Source organism: Kryptolebias marmoratus, linkage group LG6 (assembly GCF_001649575.2).
Source record: "Kryptolebias marmoratus isolate JLee-2015 linkage group LG6, ASM164957v2, whole genome shotgun sequence".
Lineage (NCBI taxonomy): Eukaryota > Metazoa > Chordata > Actinopteri > Cyprinodontiformes > Rivulidae > Kryptolebias > Kryptolebias marmoratus.
In genome coordinates this window covers 12,088,753-12,110,897 of record NC_051435.1, presented here as the reverse complement: position 1 = coordinate 12,110,897, position 22,145 = coordinate 12,088,753, and positions in this window count along the sequence as shown.

Genomic DNA, 22,145 nt, shown 5'->3' with positions numbered 1-22,145 from the left:
ATTCTCCCATCTGGAGGATGTTTGAGAGAAACAAAGAAACAATAAAAGGAAGTTGGGAGAGGGGGTGTCAGGCTGTCAGTAATCTGACAGCTATGGTAACTACCCTCTAATCCAGACGGCTCCAGCCACGCTCCGGCCTGACACCCGCGCCTCTGACTGACAGCTGAAGACCGGGCACATTCCACAGGCAGAAGTGACATCCAGTCTATTAAGGCAGACAAGCACAAAGCAGAGATTTGCCCTGACTGCCTGCTACTGAAGCCTACTATGGGGGTGATTGGAGAGGTCCTGGAGAAGGTGTCAGACTCAAGCTCAGATGATAACCATATTGTAATGATGCTGCTGGACAATGAAGTGCCATGATTGCCCATGCTGACAGCGGAAGTTTATGTCTGGATAACCCCACCACCACCACCTCGCTTCTGCATTCAGAGGCAGCTCACAACACACACATGCAGTCTCCAGGTCCCATCTGCCAGTCAAAAGCCCAGCCGCAAACGGGTGCACTTCTTATTCCAGCTCGAGAGCGCACCAAAACAGTGATCTCAAATGGACTGACCCGAGGCATGCTGCGCTGACAAGAAGAGCAGCATAATTGTTGTTTATCTTCTTCCTCTTTAGATGTTTCTCCGAGCATAAAAAAAAAGAAATCTTCTCAGTCTCCATTTGTTGCTACAGAATAGCTAAGAATCCTCTACTTAGTGTTTTTCATCAGGAGAAAGGCATACATGATTGGTTTTTGGAGACTGTCGCAATGGCAAAGAAGTATGTAATTGGTTTCACTTAAGGTTAATTATTTGCACTGGCAGGTCACATTGTTGTAAGCCGTTCATTAGAATACACATCCAACACACGGAGCAAATGAGAGGAGCTGGCTGGTATTGTAAGTTTGCTTGAAAGAGTCCCAAAACCAAGCTGATTTTTAATGAAACCCTCCGCAGCCGGGATAATGAAACAAGTTTACGTAAATTAGACCTCAGAGCTGCAGCGGCATCAGACAGGTCGGACCACTTTGTATCTGAATCCTTCAGCTAATTAGAAAAAAGTTGGCCTAAGATATGTACTCTTCGTTATATTCAGTTCTGATTCTGTGCTCCATACATAAAACATTTTCCCCTCACTTTGCTGTGTCAAATGCCTTTGGTTTCAGCTTGATATTTTTGCATGATGTCTGATGGTTTAAGACATAGATGATTTGATTTCCTCTGCCTGCGATGTCGTTTGTAATGCCAATGCATGGTAGGAGATTTAAACGGGGAAAAGATGAGCCAGAAAAGGGATTTTCCTATGAATGCTCCAAGTATGAAGTAAATCTTTCAACCAGCCGCACCCTAACATGTCTACAATAGAAATTATATTAACTATGTGAAAGACACACACACTCTGTGTCTTCTCACCCTTAGCACAACATTCAAATAAGTCTGAGAGATTTCGGTCCCAGGCGAGCTCACCAAAGGTGGCATTTCCCGTCTCCTTTCCAGCCAAAGCCTGCTCGTCTTCCATCTTACTTAGCTTGTCTTGATGGAGGCTCAGGGTGCATGCCTTGCTAAGTGACAGGGAGTTAAGTATACATTCACACCATCCTAGACTGCTAGTTAAGTTGACAGAGAGGTTTGGCAACCAGGCAGTCAACGTGAAGCTCATTCGCTCTTCAATCAGACCAATGATAGACCAAAGGGCTGTTTTAGGATTGCATTCAGTTTTGTATAAATGTGTTTCTTGTTTATCACAATTTTGTCTCCAAGTGATCACGTATTAATCAAGCCACAGGAAATTTATGTCCAATAATTTCAAATGCTTAAAGGGATAGTTCCAAACTTTTGAAATGTTGTTTTGTTAAAAGGTCACAAACAATTAATATCTTACCTGCTGTAGATAGCTCTTTGAACAACCTCAGTTTGAAGTAATATAGTTTAAATGTGACCCGACTGATGAGCTAAAAATTAGTCCAAGCAGGTTATATTCAAGCTATTTTAGACTAGCGGCCCCAAAATAGCAAACCGTGAATCAGATCAAAACCTTAATGATTTCCTTTGTAGACTCAAGTCAGTTGTTAAATTTAAGTGAAACAAAAAATATATATTTTCAAAATATAAAATATTTGAATGTTCCCATATTTATAGGAATTTATTTTAGACAGTGCAGCTTTCCTAGCATTTACGTTATTTCATTTTTCGCAGCAAACCTTTCTACATTTTTTTTAAACTAGCTGTTAGCATATTTGTCTGATTAGAAATAAACTTTATCTCCCCCAACTGAGGCTCAAAGAGCTATTGGATCTACGTCAGGTAACATTGATTGTTGATAACCTTTTTACTGGACCCTACTTTGAAAGATCTAAAAAATGTCTTTAAATATTAAAAAGACAGCATAAAAAGCAACATATTTTTTTTTAATGGGCCTTTTTTTCTGCTCTCTGTACAGGCGGGTCAGCATATCCACACTAAAACAGTTAACTGAGGAGGTTTTTTATTCAATGACTTGTTAATCTGTTGTTCTGTTGAAGGTTAATGTTGTGATGGCATGTCACTAATTATAATCTCTGCTGGCCCTTGTTCATCTGGAAATATTTGGAGCAAAACGTCAGTGTTTTGGTGACAAATGACAGGAACACTCTGCAGAACCGTATTGTGTTTTGGCTGGGCATAATCTTTGCTGTCTGAGTGTGGAATCAGTGTGTGCATAATCAAAATTCCTATTGACAGCGCTCATATCCTTCTCCCCGTGGCAGAAAAGAAGATCTTGAAGTGAGAGACCATGAATGCATTAACATCCTTTCCGTCAGTCTAGCGGAAAACAAAGCTCCTTGCCTCTGTGTTAACACCGCAGATTAGGTCAAGTTTTTACCCCTCTGAGTTTCTCTCCTGTAAATGACGAGATTTTGATGTGAAACAAGCAACATGTCAAGGCGAGTTGAAAGATGTAGGCATTTTCTGCCATGTCACAATGACAGGCTGCTGAATATTTGGGCCATTAGGGGCTTATTAGTGAATAAATGACCAGATGGTTCAGTGATGCACAGAGATGGACAGAACTGGATGCTACTAATCAGCAGCGCCTGTAGCTCGGTGTCAAATCACACGACATGGTAACCCATAGCAACGGAATAAAAGTTAACATTAGCAAGTCAATTTGAGATCTGGGTGCTGTAAACAGGGTTTTGAGCAGCCTTGCTTTGCTTGCTTGGAAAAAAAGAGAGCACCTTTGTTTCCAGACAACAAATTTCTCTTTGAAAGAGCTGGATCTATGCTTTTCTTATTTGCACTTTTCCATTCATGCTCTACATTTTTGTATTTTTTTTTCTAGAAAATGCTTTTCACATTTTCTTTATTTTGCAAATACTTGGATTATCCTTACAGTCATTAGTGTTGAGTTTTAATTTTTTGAGAAAAGGTAGATCCCTTCACATATAAAACACAAGCACAATAGGATATCTGCCCTTGTTTATCCTAACCAAGCAAGACTTTTGAGCTCAGTCGATAAATTCATTCAGTTTCTACTTTTGAGGTGCTTTGATTAGTTTGATTCCGAGATGCCCCACCATCTTCTTTACAGGAGGTAACCAACAAATTTGAAAAACAGACGTGTTTGTTGCTTCTGTATAATTGGTGATGTGTTGTTTTTGTGACAGATGTGAAAACTAAAAAAAAAAATAAAAAAAATTCTGTGTGGTGAATTACAAAAAAAAGAAAAAAAAAAAACAATACAAGATGCTGCATGTCTGAGCTGCATATGAATGTGTGTGCAAAAACATGCGGGGTCTCTTTAATTGTATGGTTTTCTTCCAGACCCACAGCTGACACAAACAGGCAGCCTGTTTAATGGATGAGAAGAGCCGTTTGAAGGCGGTCTGTCACTTCTGATCGCTTTGCCTCTTTTCTACAGCATAATTGATCACTTGTCTACTAATACCCCTCAATTTACTACTTGTGTCATTATCTTAAAGAGATCATTTATGGATTAGGGATATAGATGAGGAAATAGTCAAAGAAAGACCTGACCTATTTGTTTAACAAGGTTATAGTAAGATACTGTATATCCAGGGATATGGGATGTTAAAAATGTAATTCACCGGCGTTGAAGTCTTGTGATTTTTCACAAAAAGAGTTTTACTGATTTTGTCATTTACTTTGATTAATCTAGGATTTTTGGTTGTTTTTTTTTTGTTGTTGTTCAGATGAAGAAGTTGATTTATTATGATTCAGGTATTTATCATCAAACATATTAATTTTGGTAATTTATTCACGTGTACTGCAGCCCACTCCATTATACCTGCGAACAATAGCGTGGGGAATAAAACATAGATTTTGCAAGCTTTATGTACGGTTGAAACAGTGGGATTCCATGTTATTATCCTACCCCACCATTACATTGAATGGGTGTGCATTGTTATTATTTGTCATCATATGCTAATTACACATCATTAATGTTAGACCTTAATGGCCCCAAGAGTGGGTAATAGGCTGTAAGACTGAGCTGGCTGCTTGCAGGGAATCTGGGTCTGAGGGGTGGGGGTGTGTGTGGAGGGGGGTGTGCGAACACATGCTAATGAAGCTGAGACCTTTTATCTTTGCAGATTAAAAGGGAAAAGATCACAACCCTCAAAATAAGCGTTTTGACATCTGTAATTGGAAGAGACAACAAGCTTTTGTTCTATTACAGGGAGCAGGAGGCATCAGACTCGGTGTATAAATCTCTCCGGCGAGCTTTACTCCCTCAGTGCCTTCAGTCAGTTAGCCAAATGAAATCTCACTGCTGCTTTCATGCTTTTAGCTGCAGTTAGACAGAAGATGGAGTGCTGCTGCTTCCAAAAGCACTGCGGAGTCTGTGATCAAGCTGCGTCCACGTGTGTACATGGTGGCTTAGTCTTTTCAAATTAATGGAAGCCCTTCTATGCGGAATGGGAACACAGAGCGATGACCGCGCCAATTATTTAGAGAATACGAGGAACCATGTTCATACTCTGTCCTGGTCTGCTGAGAACCAAAGTTGTCCATGATTTGAACATGGCCATTTGCTTGCAGCAATGATCTTGGCAAAGTAATGCCAAAGTGCCAAGGTCAGATAGTGAGACCCGTGTTGTAGTGAGCTGTGAAAGAGTGACTGAGTGGGCGCATCTGGCCTGTTTCTGCAGGCCTGGCTCAGAGCTGGGGCAAACAGCAAAGCGACAGCTGGTCCAGCATGGCTCCATGTTTGACCCCCCAGCACCATGTGTAGTCCTGGGCAGCCTGCGGCACTGCATACCCTGAAGACATGCATGCTATCCCGAACACCTGGTGGGAGGGAGCCCACCTTATAGCCTGGGGTCTAGTTGTGCTAACACCAGGTTAGGGATGGAGCTGAAGAGTGTGAGTCTTGATTTCAGGGTTTGTGACCCCCTTCTTCCTCTGACACCTCAGCAAACCAAACGGCCCAGAACACAGGGGGCCTGCTGACTGCCCATTTGCTCTGCCTCTGAGGTCTGAGCAAAGAGGTCCTGTCATCACAGAGCTGCTCAGCTGGATGCCATAGGTGCAGCGACCTACATCCGTCCCTATAGAACTATATTTGTGGTATCATTGGTCTGTTCATTTGAATTGCCCTTCGCCAACTGCACAAGCATTTCTAAACTCCCATTATTCAGAAGGTTTAAACAGTTTTTTAAAATTTTAATATTAGTTTATTTATTAAGGAGAAAAAAAAATATTGTTAAGAAATTAATTCCTCAATTTCTGATAGTCTCATGCCGTATATTGCCTTTATAATGAATGTTTTATGCACAGGATCAGAGAATGTTTAAAAATTTGTCTCTGTTCATATTCACAGTTAGATCACAAAATAACACAAAAGCAGTGGTGATGTATTAAATCTCCTAGATAATAAAATAACAAAGAGATGTTTTCCTGACACAGGCAGTTTCTGATTGCCACATAACCTTCAGTTTTCATTCAAAAGAAACTGTTACAAATGCAGCTTTTCTAGTCATTCTTCAGCATAGAATAAAAAGAGGACAAAAGTAACAGTGAAAAACTGTGGTACTAAAATGTCAGTATGTTTAATTATTGCTAGTTATCACAATTACCTTCTCTTTGACTTAAGCATGTATGTAATAAGAATGTTCTTGAGCGCCTCAGAGAAATGTGAAAGGTCAGGTGTCAGTTTTAATATGACTAGAGCACCTCTAATGAAACGCTGTTGCAATATGTGTTGAATACGAATGCATTAATTTCTTAAATGTCTTTCATATTTGCAGACTGGGATAATTTGACAGCAGTTCCCTGCCTTCCTCTGACAGCTCTGAGGAGCTGGGGCTCAGCACCTGCGTCCACCCAAGCATTAAACCTCAGATCCTGAACTCTCCTCACAAATGAACTGTCAGATCATTACCGCGCGTGATGCAATATAATCTGTCTCAGAATTAGCATTTGGCCAAGTCCACACAGAGGTTTTTTCTTTTCTTTCTTTTCCTCACCCATCTATTTCCTCATACATCTAGCCCCCTCGGAAGGCACTGGTTTGAATATGCATCTCTTCACATTTCCATGAGGGACCCACGGGAAGTACAGGCAGAGAGCAGCTTTCAGCATTAGCATGTCAGGAGGGAAGGGTCCTCTTCGTTCAGGGTCCCTCTGCAGATGCTCTGCCTCACTTGTTCATTACAATTGCATTTCATCAGCTTGATGATGTCCACATGTCAATTGAGTGTGAGGATTTTGCACACAAAGGAGCCTCTGGGAAAAGGACTTCGCTGGCTAATCAGCTGATTATCATACCTCAAATGGGGCTGTAGTGCTCCGTTACAAGCGCCAGCCAGAAAGAACGAGGTGCAGCAGACAGGCGTGCGATGGGTGAGTCCAGATCGGAAGGCAAGCGAGCAAAGCTGATTAAACAAGCTCTCTTATAAACACACATGGAGGAATGCAAAGTAAGCAAACAAAACGCAACCCAAGCAGGAGACAGGAGGCATTAGAATATTTATAGTTATCACAGAATTTTTTGTTATTGTTTTTCGGGCTTTAAGTTTCAAAGTAAAAGTTGTGATTTTTATGTTGTTTGGTGCTTTTTAGTGCAAAACTTGTAATTTGTGATTTTTTTGTGAGTTGGGGATAGTTTTTTTTTTGTAAAAAATAAAAAAAAATACCTGCCTTGTTGAACAAAATAGAAGAAACTTTAATGAAAATGGGAAAACACTTGAAGGCAATTGTACCAACATTTACAGTACGACACAAAAATCTTGGGTTATATTTCATTTCTTTAAATTTCAGTTCCAGTAAGCCTGGCTATAGAGTAATTTTTTAAGGAATCTTGATCAATAGTGCTCCAGTCTTTAAAGTCTTTAATAGTTTTATTTATTTATTTTTTTTACTTTACTCGTTTTCAGTCTAGTAACTGAACAATTTCAAGGAAACATTTTTAACTCTGACTTTCCAAGGCTCCTAAACTCAAGGGATGAATACGTGTTAATTCATAACGTAACCTACAAGTCAGAAATATATATATATATATATATATATATATATATATTTAAATTACATCTTTAGCTTGTAACGTGATAGGTACTGAGCATCATGCTAGTTAGTAACTGTTCTCGTAGCTTGAAATAAAAGCACAGTTTTTTCTAATTTCTTTAAAAATGAGCAAAAATAACGCAGTTTGACTGACATTAAATAGTGTGTTGGCACCGCCAAGATGATTTCAAAAAGGACAAAGTGCGCAGATATTTACACAGAAATTTATAGAGATTTGTGGCTGCAGCAGCCAGCTGTAGCACTTCTGGTGCAGCCTAACTGTGTGCAGAATAAACACATGATGCGAAACAGATGGCAATGTAAACATTTCTATATTACCGTTCACATGAACCTCTGTGAATGCTTTAGGTTGTTTTAAGACGGCAGTAGTCCACATAAGTCTTGGCTCCACCTGGTTTACCTGTTTGTCTGTCAAGTCAGATTTTAACTCTGTTTCTCCAAGCTGATGTCAATCAAACAGCTATCTATAGCAGGTAAGATATTTATTGTCCATAACATTTCAAATAATCTGACCTCTCTCTTTGAGTAAACAACCTGTCTGGTTAATTTGATTTTTGTGAGGCATGCACATTCTGTATTTATTAACTTTTTTGACATAAAATATGTTTAAAAGTAAAAGGCAGGGTGCTACGTTCTGATCAAATGTTAATTTACTGTAATTTGTCCAAGAATTCCTCAATAACCATCTCTCTATCATTCAAAGCACAAGGGATGAACAACATGACTTCTCAATAACATTTCATCTTTTTACAAACATTTTGTTGGTGCTGATGACACCATGTGGTCCAAATTGATGAACTGCCACCATCTAACTTTTCAGTCGTCTGCAAAAAAAGATTTGCCCCGCGGTCCTGTGAAGTAATGGTACAATCATGAAACACTTGAGAGAATATTATTTATTCCATGAGATCAAGAAACACCTTGGGATTCAACAAAAGGAGCAGGAGGACAAACATAGCTCGTAAGTAAAGGATGCTGTAAGGATGCTAGGAAAAGTGGTTTTCTACGCACGGTGATATTAAGAACAATGACGTGTGAAAGCAATTCTTAGGAAATTGAAATAAAAGGGAAAACCAGGCAAACAAAAAAGCAAAATATATAAAACACAAATTCTATTTAGAGATAGCTCTAGCAACATTTGTTTGGTTTTAATATCATATTTCATCCGCTTCATGAGGATAGTGGAGTTCTGTACCTCACATGCACTTTTCCCCCAAGTTATTATACACACTCAGCACAAGAGTTCATGACAATGTATTTAAATACAGATGCCTTTTGACAGCTCAGATTAAGCTATTTAATGTATTAAACAGTTAGTAATCTTGTAGTAATATTCACTGTCGCTCAAATGTTTGAACATACCCAATGATTTAACCCAAATTTGTCAAGCTTTAGTTTGTTGTTGTACATCAAATTATTCTGTATAGATTTTGCCTTGTTTATGTGTCTGTGTGTTTGAAATCAAATAAGGCAAAAAATAGAGGTAATGTTCTCATAGAAGCGCTTAGTGTTTTATTATCACACCCTTAATTTGTACAATTACTGTATGTATTCAACAGTGAAATGACTCAAGACTAATGACTAAGAATGGAATTTCCTCTAAATCATCATCTGTACCAAAGTAAATGATGTATATAAAACAGATCAACTCTGTGGTTTTGATTAAACTTCATTCAAAGATGGATATTTTAAAACATTATGTTAAGATGAACTGACTGTCAGAATTAGGTTTGTTACAGTATGTTGATTTGTGCAGATATGTACCAGTTGTAGCATTGTAGTTGGATTTAAACTGCATACCTTGACCCTTTACATAGTCCTTTACAGTATAAATTTTATTATCATCTATAGCATCCTTTTCATTCTATTAGCTCAGTGGGAATGTGTTTTTGTTATCAGCGTCTTTTGTTTGAATAGAGATCAGCAGCCACGCAGAGTTGAAGTGAAGTCACAAGTGACCTGAAAGCCCAATTATAAAGTCTGCAATCTGCATTGTTCTTGGAGCGAGAAACAATCAATGTGCTGAAGGCATATCCCCATCAGAAGACCTAATGATGTCTTTCTGGACCACAGCCTTGCACACTGCATAGTAATCTTCTGCTAATTAGGTTTATAATGCCTAGGCAGGCCTCCGCATCAGCACTATTCCAGGGAGGACAGTGAACTTATTTATTTATCTTACTCTGGCTTATTGTTTTGGTGGTTATAATTAAAGCAAAATTATTGAGCTTATTGGAATCAGAGCTGCACAATGCAAGTGGGTACGCTTCAGCTGTGTTTTTGATAATGAAATCACACTAACTGAAATGCAGAAATGTGTTTTATTGGCAAAGAAAATGATCAAAAGAACAAAATATTGTGTCATAGTTCTGCTAAAATTAGTTGTATTACCTGTGGTTAAAAGTAAGTGTTTGTGGTTTGCAGATATCTCTAAGTATATAATCAGTCTTTCTATAATGCCTTGGTAAATAGTTCAGAGGTCACACACAATTGTCAGCAAAGACTACTTCTAATGTTCAATTATATGCTAAATTTTGTTTTTCTATGAAAATAAACATTACTAACAAGACAAGTTTGCCGGGACAAAATTATTTCTAGTATATTTTACTTATACAAATTAAAGTAACACTCATAGATTTGTCCCTGTACAACATTTAGTAAAGCAACAAATACAATACTTTGCTGACAAAAAACATTTTAGGTCTTGAAATGGTGGGGGGTGAGGAAGAGTCCATGCAGTCCACCATCAATTTAAAATTGCCCAACAGATTTCAGATTGACCTTAAAATACAAACAAAGTTTCCCTTCTGCTGCTTCTCATTTGATTAGGTTGGTTTCTGACGTGTCAGAAGACGTTTGTGTTATTGACAGCTGTTTAACTTTTTATTTTCTGAACTAATCGCCCTGCCAAAACCGCTCTGACCCATCCGGGCCTGAACATGGTGTCCTGCGGTGTCTGGCACAAAGACATTGGCAGCAGATCCCTGCAGGTTGCACAGAGAGACCTTCTTGGATTGAGTTTGTTATGCCACACTGTATAAATACTTAAGTGAATCAGAAACTGGTGAATTTTGGGTGCCTAGTTCATGCATTTTGAACATTCTGTGTGCAATTAAATTAAAGTTTATTTATGTGTAGTATCTTATAACAATGAAATTATTGCCCAAAAAATGATCTTGCAGCTTTTTTGTTTGTTTGCTTGGTTTTTTTTTACATGGAAACAATTCACTGTGGAGATCATCCTTGTGACAACCATTAATTTCCACACAGTAAAACTCCAAACTTTCTTCTCATGGCTTGGAACTTGCTGTTTGGTCTTTGTCTTTTCTCTGAGAGGTTAGTAGCTGTCCACCTTCTCCTAGGCAGACTGTTAACTGACAAGCTTCGAGCATTTGGCAAGATGTTATCCAGCAGCAGAGCTCATCTACAGCTCTGACAGCCCGCAGCACCTGCCAAAGGATCTTCATACCTTCACTATCTGCTGTGAGTGAGCCATGCTCACCACTCAGGGAACTGTTTCAGTCTCCCTCATGTTGAAATTTCTCAGCTTGTTCCTGAGTTTCCTTTCTCTTTGATTAGACAGAGGAAGATACTTTCATGGATAATGAGACACTGGACAGAGGTTTTATTTGTTTCCAAAGCTAAGGTCTCCATTGCTCTGTTGGCAGATGGGCTGAGTCCAAGATGGCAAGCAAGCTGTCATTATTGTGCTTCCGTAAGAACTGAAGTTAAATTGGTAAGCTAATCAACAGCACCACCTTTTTACAGCATAAACAGACAAACAGGGCAAAAAAGACTTACCTCTGCTCTGTTAGATGCTTGTTTGGTCCTCAAGAGTTCTCCCCTTTTTTTTTTTTTTTACTGATGCAATCTGGACACAGCTGAGGAGGTAGATGAGAAGACTTTAATTTGCTCTACTTTCTTCTTCAGTAGCTACAAACTTAAGGTCTTACATCTAATGCAGTTGTGACCGTGACAGATAAGCCCACATAAGTCTACAAAGCTGACTTCAATACATCTGAGATTAGCACATCTTCTCTACCTGGAACTTCAGCAGCAGTTGAGGCGACCCCGGCCTTTGGTGACAGGACAGCTGGACATAAAAGTCCCTGAGAATTCAAACACTTCCTCAAAGGAGCATGTGCCATAATTAGAGCCATAATGGCATCTGAATGCAGCGCAGGTTAATGAAACTCTGTCTCTGCGAGGGAACCAAGGGGCTTTTGGGTAAAGAAAACAGCAGGGTTCTGCCACAAGCCCGATGATAGCAATTTACAGAGTGACTTATGTTCTATATCCCAGAAGCAGCAAGTACTCTGAGCATGTTTTGTTCTTAAATGGGGTATAGTTTTCCATTTCCCACCCATTAATATGCATAGAACGGCTAATGAGGCTGAACCAACTAAGATAATAAGATTCTGAGGCTGCAGCACGCTGACTGCATTAATGGTGTATGACTTTGTGGTTAGGCATTTGTCTCAGAAAGCCTTTGGACATGAGCACAAAATGGAAACTTAAAGAAACTGAGGCACAAATATAATGCCGTTCTGATCTGCGTTTTGGTTTTAAAATCCTCAGGAGGAAATCATGTATCCATTGAAATTACCTTAAAAAGATTTATATATATATATATATATATATATATACGTGTGTGTGAGTGTGTACATTTGAAATTGTGCATTACTCATGATTTGTTGAAACTGTAGAACTGAATAAAAATATGAAATATGACATTTTGAATCTTGCAACCATGATTTATTTAAAGAATTCTGACTTTAATCAAATGATGATAAGTGGTATGTCTAATGATTTTAAATGAGTTTATTTATCCCTTAATGACCTTGTTAGTGTCAATGGTCTTACTGTTGAAAATAAAAAATTAGGTGTCAATCTCCTCATCTTGCACCTCGTATTTAAACCTACAGGGACAACAACTTTGGAGGTTGTCTGGGGGTGTATTGGCAGATTGTGGCATCTTATTAAACATAGCTATAAATATAAAGAAGTGTAACGTCTTCTTGGAGGAAAAAAACCCTATGATTTTTGCCCTCTTCCTGTCAGCAGTTTTGTGCAGGCGTGTATTAGCGTTGTCTCCTCTCTGTAAATAATGCGTCCTCATTCAGTCATAGTGAAGAGAAAGAGCATTTGACTACAATGGGCTATTATTGGCTATAATAAGGATGAAGCAGACTCTCAGGAGAGACTGGGAGTCTTGTGAACTGGAAATGTCTGCTGTTCATCACAGCATTTTACAGCCAACGTTTTCTCTGCAAGAGCAGCATCACTGCCCCAGGATAGCTTACACTGATGCCTCACTTCATTTACACAGAGCAGTTTTGCTTCTGCCTGAGCGGAAACTGCTGTTAGGTGTTTGAAAAACTAGACAACACGATCACTAGACCAGCCCCACCTTCATAGAGCCATTTACACATCTAAACAGAAACACTACCTTTCTCAAAATTTAAACCATCTATCTTCATAAATGAGGACTGGACTTTTCTGCTTTCCTTTTTTTCACAACTGTGGCTTAGTTCATTCGAAGTGGGGTTCAGAACAAAAGGTTATGAACAATTAATATCTTACCTGTTGTAGATAGGTTTCTAAACAACTTCATTTTGAAGAAATCAAGTTTAATTCTGACTGAATTAAAGAATTAACCAAATTGGATTACTGCTCATGTAAAACAACTCCAATCTCAACATGTTCATAGCATTTATTATAAATTCTATTTTATAATTACATCACTGTTATTTTTCATTTATCAGCAGAAAAGATACGAGAGACAGGAAAACCCCAGTTTGTTGATTTTTATTTTATTTTTTTACAAAATACATCTGCCTGTGGTTTCAGTCTTTTTTTTGCCTGTTGTGGCTTTGGCGCCATGGTTTTGGATGGAAAAGGCTTGAGCTGCAGCCACACAATCAGTGTGGTCACTGAAAATCTGGTCTGAGGGGGCTGGTCAACCTTGGTGGACAGACAAAGATTAATAAATTTACATCACATGTAAAGCGAATGTAAAAAGCACAAAAAACTTTGTTTCCACCTCAATGAGGACACATCTGAAGACCTATTAATGAATGTTATTTGCTATAACAAATGGTTATTTTATTTATTGTAAGGCAGCAGCAGTTCTGGTGGCACTTCCAGCAGAAATATTATATATTTAACTAAAATAAATGTGTAATGAGAAATCATCGGTGGCCTAAAGGTTTATAAAATAGCTTTTGTATGAACTGCTATAAAACGTTTGAGCCTGGAGTTGTAATAAGAAACGGTACTGAACTGGACTTGCTTGGATTCACTGTTAGCTTGTTATTCTGATCAGAAATAAAGTAGTTCTCCAAACTGAGGTCAATCAAAGAGATAAATATTAATAAACACAAAAGATAAGACAATAATTGTTCATAACCTTTTTACAGAACCCCACTTAAAAAGATCAGATTTATTTCTCTAACACAAAAAATATATGTATATCTTATTTGTTCATTCTTTAGCTTATTACTCAGTAAGCTAGCTTCCCTCACTTTATCCACCCTTTTTTTCATTCTTACACTTTCACAGTTGATACAGTCATGACTGTATCACCGCTCACCACTGCGCCCTCTTTAGTTCCTGCTCTGAAGGATCCTTCCTTTCCAGAACCTTTCCTTTTCTCTCTTCCTCCCTCCCCCCCACACTGACCCTCGTCTCTCCACCCCCATGGCTGGACCCCTCTCTCTGGTGCGGGGCCTGGCTGTCAGGCCCTCTCCTGTGAGTGCGGCTGCTGTGATTTCCTCTGGGCCATCAGGTGGGCTGCTGCTAACTAGCCAAGCCTGAGACAGGGTGACCTCAAGCCTCAACATGATGGGTCTGAATCAACAATGTGTTCGCCTAAACAGGGAGGAGAGAGACCAAACAACTTAGAGAGCTGCCTGCCTGCAAGTAAATCAACATTACCGCATCTCAAACATTTCTCGCTGCAGAAAAATGTCTGGGTGCAAGTAAGCATTTAATTCCTTTCCTGAAAGGTTGCTGTGGGTTTAAATTATGTCTTTTAAATCAATCCCAAAATTTTCATTCGAGTGTGATTGCTGCGGTGGTTGTCGCAGTGGTGCCTCGCAGTGGGTGTATTGTAAATCAACTGAATGCTGCTTGAACTGTCATTATAGTGATCATTAACACTCGTGATATCATCAACGCATGGCAGATACTTAATTATCAGCGCCCTTCTTCTGTTTCAGAGGCCCTGGTGTATTTTTCTTTTTCAGAACAATTTCTGATGTCTGCAAAATTCATATAGCTTGTCTGATTAGAACAAGCTCAGTTTAATGAGTTTCTCCTGTGCCACCGTTTCAGATGGATCTCATTAAGGGTAATCATACTGTAGCATGAGTTCTAAGGAGGATTTTATACACAAGCCAAGCCTATCTAAATTGATTTTCCTTCTCAGCACTCAGTATTTAACAGGTGTGATTCTGTTGGTCATACGAAAAAAAAAGGTGTTGTTTTACTCATCAGATATGAAGAGTGATCAAGTAAATCTTTCTGTCAAACTCCACTGTGGTGTGACTGTACAGAGCATTTGCCAGCATTTAGGTAATAATCAAATTTAATGATGGCATTACTGAATAGCTGAGGCTTGCTGCAGTCGCTCTGCTCTCTCCTGGGTCCTCCTCGGCTCCTCAAAATGTTTCAAACTTTTTCTCTTCCTCTATTCCCCAGAGCTAGCCTCCCATCATATCTGAAATGCGCTTACAGCAGTGGCCGTCTTTTGCTTGAGAGCTCTTTGCCTTATGCTTCCATCAGAGGAGACTGAGTCTCACAGATGCACTGCTTAACAATGCCATCCCCTGCTCCCATCAGAGGGAGGGGGGGGGGAGGTTGCGGAGCTGCGCCCCGCAGAATAAGGGGGGCAGGTCCCCTGTGATTGGCGAGAGCTGAACATCGATGCCAGCTTCCATCTGTCATGATAGCCTATCTCTGAACCTTCAATCTGTCAAAAGCTTGCTGCCTAGCTGAAGGCTCCAGGAGATTTGGCGTGCTAAACAGATTTGACAACAGGCATTATCACTGTGAGGGGGCCAGCGAAAAGCACTATCAACGTGTTAATTGTGGCTGGAGATGTAAACTGTCACTTCTCATCTTATTTAACACTTGCGTTGCCAGTTGTTTTCTCACCTCATTTTCTTCATGCTAGTAAACATATGGGAATGTTCACAATGGTACTCAAACCACTGAGCGACAATATCTGCTTTGAGAACCTCACCAGCAGGTAGTTCCTATAGGTAATGTCCCCCGCTGTAAAAGATGAGCACTCTTTTGTCTTTTAAAGTCAAAACAGACATTTTTACATCTTCTGATGAAAGATTAGGCAGATTATAGAAAAGGCTGGTATCAGATTCCTAATCTCTTGTAACCTTTTTCCCACGTATTGGTGTTGGAAATCGCCTGAGGAAAAATAAAGAACAGATTATTATGATGAAACAAAATGATTTGTTTTGTAAAACTGCCGCACAATCTTTATTCATATGTTTGAGTTACGTTATTTTCTGTTTGTATTTTTATTATTTAGGACTATTAGTCAAATCAAATTGTAAATATCATAACTGCAAATATCCTTACAGCATTTTAAAAAGTTGAATTCTTCAATCTAAACTTTATTAAAAATGTCTGTGTTTTATTGATTGGCTGTCCTTCAAAACATGGTTGTGGCTAATAACAAAAATCTGTCTTTAAAATATGAAAAAATATTTTTCTTTTCACTAGTGCATCTCAAAATGTCAAGCCTCCTCCTATTACAACTAATTGATTATTCTCTATCAAAGCACCTAATTATTTGTGAGTTGTAGCAATCAGCCCTATTATTTGTGGGCTTTTCTCTGACAGGCCTTTAATGGTGATGGTTGGTTTAACCCCCAGGCCTTGTTAATAGGATTTAGCAGCAGGTGACTGGTAACACAGACACACACACCCCTCTAACCCCTTCACCCCAAGGAATATCAGACCCTCCCACTGCCTGTTCAAGGAAAGGACACACAAACAGAGCGCTGATACAGCCTCGTCATCCCCCCTAAGCTGAATGTATGTGGTGGTGCTGCAGCAGGGCAGAGCTGTGGTGTCACTCCCGGAACTCCCTCTTTGTTTTGATTCTGTGGAGTCAGGATACACGAAGCAGCGTGTGCAAAAGCTGATGCAAATAAAGCCGAGGCAGACGCATCGCCATCTTGGAGATGATAGATGACGGCCAGACGAAAAAAGGCCACGGCCCCCACGCTCTGCTTGTTTTCTGACAGTGATTGTTGTTACCAGCCATAACTTTAGCAGCATCTTTCAACGTGGATTATTAATGTTATTCAACTTAAAAAGATAGTTCAGAACTTCCGAAGCAGGGTCCTGTGAAAAGGTTATGAACAATTATTACATGTTGTAGGTAGCACTTTGAACAACTTCCATTTGGAGAAATAGGGTTGAATTTTGACCGATCTGACAAGCTAAGGACTAGTCTGAGTGGGGCCAAAACCAAAATAGATCACTGCCGTCCTACAACAACTCAGATCTCACTTGTTGTACTTAACCTTTCAATAGAAACCCTTTTCAAAATATCTGACCTACCCCTAATTTTTTTTTTACTTGATCATTATTTAAAGAATAAATAAGAAATAGATTTTTAAATTAAAATAGGATTAATAAACTGATGGTGTTCCCTGTGTTTGCAGCTAACAGGGCTGTCAAAACTGCTAGTTTATCCAGGTGAGGCCTTGGTGTCATTATAATGCTCCTGTCCATCACGATCCCAGCTGCTAACTGAGTCAGGGTCATCCTCTCAGCTTTTATCACTTTATTTGGTGTCCATTCTTCCACTGCCTGCAGACAGCAGCAGAGGCCATTCATTTTTACCCCACGTTGATGGTAAGAAAGAAGCCCGGGAGGCGGAGTCGCTGGCCGAAAGGGGGAGAGAGAAGCCTGAGGAGGACAGGACAATGTGGAGCGGGGTGGGGATGGGTTTGTTATCCTGGTAATTAAGGACAGAGTGGCCTCCATGTCGGGTGTGCGGACAGGATGTGGCAAATTACCGGAATTTTTGTGAGGAAAAGCTGCTCCCTTTCTCCTCCATCCATTCTCAGGGGAACTCATCATCTTCTCTAACAGTCAGGATGGGATTTTGTACCTTCCAATCCCTCACCTTCTCCTTACCTCTCTCTGTTTCTTCCGTGCATTTTCTTTCAGTTCCCTCTGCCACCCTAAAATTCACCTCTGACTTTGAAGCAACATTGCAACGTGAAAATTGTAAATATTCTGACAAGAAACTATTTGTATAAATAGTATTTCCTATAGCATGCTTTCAAAACAAGGCACACTATCACATTTACAAACTGATTTTGACTACTGTTTCTGCCATCATTAGACAGATTTTGATAATTAACTGCGTGTTTCTGAAGGTAATTCCCCTGACACAGAGATGGAAAGAGAAACAGACAAACTGTAAACAGCACATTTCATGTTCACATTTCATCCCCACACTCAAAGGAAAGTGTTCTCTCTTACTTGCATATTTCAGGGAAAAACAAGATATTGTACCTTTGTTTCTCTTGACGATTTGCTCCGGGATCTCCATGCTGTGGAGCTCAGGTGGGGCAGAGAAAACAGCAGCCCTCACAGCGACACAAAACGGCAGCAGCAGCAGCCGTACAGCAAGACAGCCAGGGAACACTCTGGGGCTTAAAAGTACCCAAAGCATCCTGGGTAATTAGCCATTACAGCGCTGTCACAGAGGGTTCTGCAGTCAATACAGAGATAATTTGGGCAATGGTGAATGACAGTGCTGTCCAGGCTTTTGGGATGATCAAGGACAGATCCAGCTGCACCAGGCATCTGTCAGGCCCATGAATCACTCCTCCAGCCAGCAGCTGGGTGAGTGGAGCAGAGAGAATCATTGGAGAAGCATGTGCAGACACACAAATAAACATGTTCCCGCTCTCTCCTCTCGCCACGCCGGGAAATGGCTATTAAAGGTCTGCCGTTACAGAGCACCGAGTGGAAAAGGCTTGTTACCTTCAGTGGCAAATGAATGACATTGGGAATAAGGTGAGGAATAAAAGTCAGACCAAGGGGACATTTTTCACACTTATTTCAGCCGTGTGGCAAAAACACAGGGATGCAGGCATGCAAAATTGCATCATTTCCTTTTTTAGTATGTATCATATTTATTAGTCAGGATTGTAACTATGGGATATAAACAGAAAGAACAAAGCTTCAGGTCATGACACACATCTGGGAACAGCTTTCTGTGGCTTTTTGAACTTTTTGTTTTTATTCGCATTCCACATTTTAGATTTAGGCATCTCAGGACAATCACTGCACTTTAACGAGAGACTCTGAGCAGCAGAACAGGCCAGGGCTTTTTATTGGTGCCATTTTCATTCAGCTGCGTGTCAGTCTCAGCTCTACACCTTTTGGACCAGGTGTTTCCGTTGGACTGATCATCTCTACCTGGGAACGTTCTTATGGCACGCCTGAAAATGCACCCAGAATTAGGCTGAGCAAATTACAGTTCATCTGCTTGATTCTGGTGGAGACATTCAATATTCTCTTGCTCTTAAAATAATGTTAACTTTATTTTATCTGACCTTAGCAAAAACAAAAATGGTTATATTTCAGTCAATTTTACAATATTCTGTTAAAATTGATTGTGGTTGTATGTCAGAGGCGTTTACAGGACACTCCAGATACTGTTCATTGTGTGAGATCTTTGCTTTAAACTTCAGCATTAGCTGTTGGAGTCAGTCGTGTTTGTCTGTTAGCAAAATGTCTCATGAACCACTGGACTGATTTAAAACAAAAACTTTCAAAGAGTAATCATTGAATAAACATTTACAACTGAATAACTTTTGGAGTCAATCTAGTTCAAGATGGTCACCACAGCTAATCAACATCAGCAACAGATAATTGCTTTTAATTTTCTAAATTTTATAGTCATTGAGCTAAAACTTGATGTGGTAGTAGCAGAGAGTCATTCCCAACCCATACTCTGAGCATGACATCTCATGTACAATGTTATTTTTAAGATTTAACCAAAATGGCTACACCTTCTTCATTTCTCAACATAAAATGATTTTAGTCTAAAACTTAGGCATGAAAGTCAGCGGGTGATATGCATTCCTTCAAGGAATGCTAGGCCTTTAATTTAAATGTAACAATTTCTATATCTAGTTGATACACTTAGTATTTCCGTTTTTTTTTCTCGTAGTTATATTACAAAGCCTTTTCTGTGTTAAAGTAAGGTGTTCTTCCTTTATTATGATCACTGCGATTCATTTGAGAATGGAATTAACTTCATGATAGGCAGTGAATGTTCCTATCTATCTTTATGCAGTGAATTCAAAGATGCACAACGCCGACAGTCAATTAAAAATGAAGGATAGTCTGCCTCTTCTTTTCAGGATTCTTTTTTTAATTTCACATGTGCGCAATAAAAAGCTACTATGATTTTACATCAGTTCTGCCATTTATCTGTCTTTTTTCTTAAATAGCTTTAAGCATGCCATCTGAATGCGTACCTGCTTCTTAGCAGTGCAAGTGGCTTCTTTGTGACTGTTGTATGACAACATCTTAGTATTCCTGTGGGATCCATTAGCGTATATGTGTCTATAAAGGGAGTTTGCAGAGAGCAAAGTGAACATGTTATGCCGATCATTTGCTGTGCAAGGATATTTTCCTCCAAACTGCATTTTAAATGCTGTGTTTCTCCCCATTATTCTTCACTGAGAAGCATTTAAATGCCCTTTAATTAGTGTGTCCTTTCTCCCCATCGATAGGCCACTGGTAATCACTCAGAGGACTAATGACTCCTAATTGAATAGCTTTAAAATGGAACACAATAGCTTCAGTCATCAATACCCAAACAGCAACATCTGGGAGCAAATCCAAAACCAGGGTCATTTTGTTAAGCACTTTGCTAATTGAAGTTACATATTTCCTCAAAAGCAGATAAAAGCCCGATCGTACAGCGGTGATGTCAGATCATACTGTCTCAGTAGAGTCTAAAATGAAGGAGGAACTGGATGGGGGCGGCTGGTGGATCATAAAAGTCTCAGTAGATATTGATTTGATCTTTTCATATTGTCAAGGAGAAATCTAATCATAATAGAGCAACACGGTATGATATCTCCCTCAAATGCTCTTTAATAATTGTTGCAGCTTATTATCCAGTTGGTCTTCATCGGACCCTCTGGTGTGGTGTGAAAGATCCCTGTCCTTTTCATTCACATGTCACTAGAGCTTTCACAACAAAGGCTGCTTGCTTTGCAGAAGAAGTGATAATGGGCAGTCCTGCAGAAGGACAAAAAGTAGTCGTGTATTTCTCCAGCAGGTCAAAGCGGTAATTATGCAAAATATATTCGCAGGTAGTTACAAAGATAGTTAAAGTACCTACATTCTGACATTTCTCTGAAACAGAGGTAAGGGCTGCACCTTGAGTTAAACAGAACTTGGTCATAATGAAATGAAAAGTTGTAATGAAAAGAATGAATAGGACGAGGAAAGTTATATAGATACGCTGCACAGCGATTTCATATAGAACTTAATGATCCTATTTCCCGAGGAATGTCATTGGCATTGCAGAAACTTTCTGTCCTAATTATCCATTTCAGCATGTCTGTTTCACATCTCTGCAGTCCCTCGTTATCTCCACAGCCACCTCGCAGTCTGCTCGGTGGTACATTAGTAAAATGTAGCTTTTGATTTGTCCTCAGCAGCACAGACGTTTGAAAAACAGAGAAGGAGACGAGAGCGAGGAAGGAAAACTGAGACGGAGAAGCAAACAAGAGGGAAAAGTACTCCATTTCAGTCTGGTAGTGGCCTTGTGTGTTGAATATATTGACCGTGTCACCCTCCAGTTTTAGAGGAGAAACTAAATTCATGGCCACACAAGGGATTTGATGCATCACAGACATAATAGGGTGTATTTTGGTTTGCTCTCTGAAGTATGAGAAATATTTTTTTTCTCCCTCTTGAATGTGAGGAGTGTGAATTGCTGGAGGGCATTTGTAAAACAAAATACTTTACTTGACTGTGGAAACGATGAATGCCCACACATCCATGGTTGTAATGACGCAGTGAAACCAATTTAACTCCTTTTATTTATTTATTTTTTTTAAACTGTTCTTCTTCAGAAAGCCTCCTGCATGTTTTATTCAAACATCACTGTACACGTGAACCAAAACAGGCTGAACAAAAACGTCTTTGGGTTTATTCTGCACGACATTAAAGCTTTAGTTCAATAGTTTTTTTTTAAAAGTGATGTTCTGTGGAAAAAAAATTAAACTATCAATATCTTACCTGTTGTAGATTGCTCCTTGAATAATCCCAGTTTGGAGAAATATAGTTTGATTCTGACTGGATTAATGAGCTAATAAATACTTTGCGGAATTGTCTGACCTGCTGCCGCTAGCTGTTTGCCTGTCAATCTGATTATAATTAAACTCTATTTCTCCAGATTGAGGTAATTCTAAAAGCTATCTATAACAGATAAGATATCAAATGTTTATAACCTTCCCACAGAACCCTATTTCAAAATGTCCGAGCTATCCTTTCAAACTGCTGAGACATAGCACTGAAGTTGTTAAAGCTCTGCCTCTACCTTACTGAACCATGTTTTAG